The following is a 4,272-nucleotide window of genomic DNA, read 5'->3' on the forward strand; positions in this document are numbered from 1 at the left end:
TGTGACATGTTTGATGTCTCGAGTGTTCTTTATCGAAAACATGTAGCACTTTGGCAAGTCAAAATCACGAGACTTGTTGTAGGAAAATAACATGTGATGCTATTAGACTCGTCTTGGCTGGCCGCCTGAAACTTGCACTACAAGAAAAGTCACTTTTAGTGGCAAAATATTGTGTCATGAAAACCAGTTTCTTCGTTGCAAAAAGAATTTAGCGGCACAAAAAATTTCGTCACCTATAGCGAGTCGTTGAAAGTGTTCTGTGACATCCTTAAGAAATCATCACCAATTTTTTTTAATTAGCAACATAAGTCTTTTTGCCACCAAAACTATCTTTTCGTGAGCAAATAAAATTGACATTGTTCTCTAATTTTGTGATGAAATTTTTTGTCACTCTAGGTATTTTTGGTGATGAAAATATTTTATCACTTAAAGTAGTTTTGGTGAGGAAAATATTTCGTCTCAAAATAACTTATAGTGAAGAAATAAATTTGTCACATAAAATAGTTTTAGCCGCGAAATTCGTTCGTCTCAAAATATACTTATAGTTGAAGAAAAAAGATCGTCTCATAAATATTTTATCCGCAAAATTTATTCGTCTCAAAATATATTTATAATGAAGAAACAAATTCGTCACCTGAATAGTTTTAGCCATGAAATTTTTTCATCTCAGAAAAAATAATAGTTTAGCAGCGAAATGACTTTCGTCTCAAAATAAAAAATCAATAACAAAAAATTAGTCGTCTCTAAAAAATACATATAATGACCAGTTAGGATTGTATCTGTATGGTCATTTCAATAACGAATAGAGACACAACACTGTCCTCACCATAACCATTCTCAACATGCCAAACTAGTCAATATTACCACTGATGATTCCAATGAGATTTATTTCACAAAAAATAAATATAAACAAATAAGCATTCCAATAAAGAAATAATATTAGTTGAATAAAAAATAATTATCCATTTAAATAAGTTGTTGAAACAGTATCCAAACTAAAAAATACCCGATAAATAAACTCTACGAATAAATAAAAAAAACACTGTTGATCCAACATTAATGTGACAAGTAAATAAGTAAAAAGATAATACCAAGACTAAAACATCAGTTGATCCATCAACGGTACTGTTGTTTAGCCCGAGTGTAAGCATCGGTTTCTGCATTTTTTGTGTGAACTTTTCATCATCTTCTTGCAGCTTTTTGATGATCTCATTTTGTGCGCATATTTGGTTAGCCTGCGCTTGAATTATATAAGCCTCCACTTGTATCATTGCTTGAAGTTCTTTGCTGTTATAATCAGCATTGGTTGTAGCACGTCGTCGTTTTCGCTGTATCCTCAGAGGGTGGTGGAGCTCCCTCTTCGCCGTCTCGCTGCAATAGCTCATTGTTCTGACAGGGACGGTGCTGATGGTGGCGGTGGCGGCTGCAATACCTTGGAAAAATGTAATTCCTTAAATGGGTAGCAATGACCAGCACATAATGCAGGTTACCTTATTGTTCCAGAACTTGTGGGTTGACTCTTGGTAATGGACTGGACTCCAATCTACATGGCAGAATGCATTATTAGTAGATGAAATAAGTACTTTAAAGATCATTTCACATAGTGCATCCTAGGTGCGCCCAAAGAGACCCACTGGATCAATCTTTAGTATAGTTAATCAAAATCCAGTTATCATTATAGTATTTGTACTTCACATATTAAGATATTCAATAGGATACTTGTAAACCAAACTAAATGACATGTAAGTTTCCACGACCTTATATCCTACATACCACATTACCACGTTGAGGTTAAGAAGTCTCACACCATCCTTCATGTGTGCATCCACAACTCCTGACCAACTAATGAAATGATTATCGCAGAAGTGGGCTGACTGAACTTGGGTTAGTAGTCATATATATAATCACTCTGAAATGTATATTAAATGCATGAAGACTAATCCAGTTTAGTTAGCATTAATAGTTTCACATAAAGTTTGGCACAGAGGTGTCTATCTATCCCCATCAGTTCTATTGATGAGTGAGCGTATGGAAATTGTTCAAATGGAAATCACAGGCAGATATCTAACAGAATCAAACACCAATTTAGTGCGTCAGAAACAAACAAAATATGGTATGGGAGTTGACATTGAGAAATGTCATGGTTCAAAAGGGCTTATCTGCAAGAGAAAAAAAAGGTGCATCACTAAACTATTAAATTTGTTTTCATCAAAATATTCATCAAAATATCATCACAAAGCATCATCCTTTAGGAAGCGGGGAGTAAATGACAAATGGAGAGTCCTAGATTTTTTACACTAAAAAAATGGTGGGTAAGGTCAAATGCATATTAACATTCACGAAAGCTAATTTCTCTTTATGTGTGGTTTTTATTCCCTTACCATGTCAACAGACGCAACACCCGTTATAGTCAAGGAAACCATAAGCTATAGTGTGACAGTTGGTACATTGATGATTCTTGTTATATTTAATCCAGCAATCACACCAGCATCTTGGTAACATGTCTATAAGTATCCCTGAAGTATTATGTGGATGTACCATAATCTAACATAAATAATTTCGATTGAATAGAATGGTAACTACCCAATTAAACTTACGAAAGTTTAGACAAATAACGTTATGTTCACTGAGACAACTTATCAAATAGTTCACCCATTAAAATCAAAGAAAACAGAAAACTTAATTTTGACATATTGAACTTGAAAACTTAAACTAAAATAGAAATACCTAATCAAAGTTTTAAATTGAAACTAACAATACAATAATGAAAAACAAAGTCTGTTAAGGATTTCTGAAAAACAATAATAACAAATTATTTTAATTTCTTCAAACATTTCTTACTGTATCATCATGTAATATCACAACTAAAGAACTTAAATATCACAAACGAGATCCAATAAATCATGTAATAATTTCTTACTGCATTTTAAACTGAGAGAACATCTTATCTACCATAATCGCTAAATTTACACCATGAATTAGCCCAAAAATTACCCTCAATTGAACTAATCTAGGAAAACTATCCACCAAAACCAATCAAAATTAAACAACTACCATTATCACCACAACCTTCGCAATTAGAATCAACACCACCACAAGTGCCAGAGCACAATCACTATGAAATCATTAGATAGAACTAGGTTTAGTGATCAACAGAATAAATTTCATATTGAAAATACAGAAATCAAAATCGAACATATAACAAAAAGAAAATAATAATTAAATCGATTGAGCTAATTAACGCAGAAATTATTAAAGGGTTTCAATACAAATTGTACATGAAATTTGCAAAAAAAAATCCCAAATCCACATTTTCTTTCTCTCTTTTTATTACTCAAAAGTGGAAGATGTTTTCCATGAATACCCTCTTTTGTTTGTTGGATCACAATGGATTAGTAGAAGTTTAACGATTGGTGAAGGTGATTCTGAAACTGTTTGTAAAGAAAAAAGGGAAGGAGGCGACAGATCTCGACAAAGAGAGAGAGAGAGAGAGATTTGGGATAAGAGAGTGAGGAGGGTAAAACATTCGGAGGAGTAGGGTTACGATCAATTTTTTTATTATGCTATCATCCTTTGATGTATTAGTATCTAAACCTCTTACATGCGTAGATGAAGATTACTTGGTTTTAATCATCATAATCTGAGTCATTTATCTTGGGACCATAGGAATGGCCGCTAAACACCTCTGACATACGTAAGCATATCCTTATTAACATTTTTATTTTCATTTTTTTTTGAAGCATGATTTTTTTATTCTTGAATTTTCTTTGACCGGGTTTTGATTATATAGTATAAAATAAAAAGTATATTTGATCAAAAATATTAATAAGAAAAAATTCAGCGATCATCGTTACCCATAATAAAGAAGAAAAAAATGGTAAGCGTCAAAATAATAAAAATTAATTAATTTTTTTCCGAATAAATCGAATTTTTTGATTATACATGCATACTACGATACAATGAATTCCGATTTATTTAATTTTAATTGATATCGTTCAAATTTGATAATGTTTTTCCATAAAATTTACCATTTCACCATATTTGCCTCATATTAACCCATTTGCTAATAGAGTAGGATGAAGATTCTGAAGAAGAAAGAATACAAATTACCATTTTGTTCCAATTATACGCAGAGTAAACACCTACTTTGGTCTCAGACGTGTACTCTATTCAAGATTTCCTCGATGTTCTAACAGAATTAACTCTTTCTTCCTCCATCATCAAGGTAAACTATTGCTTAGCCTCATATAACAAGTTAACAAATTCATATTT

The 4,272-nt window shown here is 32.2% G+C and overlaps 1 long non-coding RNA gene across 1 annotated transcript; it reads right to left on the bottom strand.

Moving 5' to 3' along the window:
• Window positions 1-939: 939 nt before the first annotated feature.
• Window positions 940-3,577, bottom strand: LOC113358795. Its single transcript, XR_003364731.1, has 2 exons — window positions 1,774-3,577; window positions 940-1,543 (listed from the first exon to the last, which is right to left on the bottom strand). It is a non-coding gene; the product is annotated as an uncharacterized LOC113358795 (long non-coding RNA).
• Window positions 3,578-4,272: the final 695 nt, after the last annotated feature.

This window comes from Papaver somniferum, chromosome 3, assembly GCF_003573695.1.
Source record: "Papaver somniferum cultivar HN1 chromosome 3, ASM357369v1, whole genome shotgun sequence".
NCBI lineage: Eukaryota > Viridiplantae > Streptophyta > Magnoliopsida > Ranunculales > Papaveraceae > Papaver > Papaver somniferum.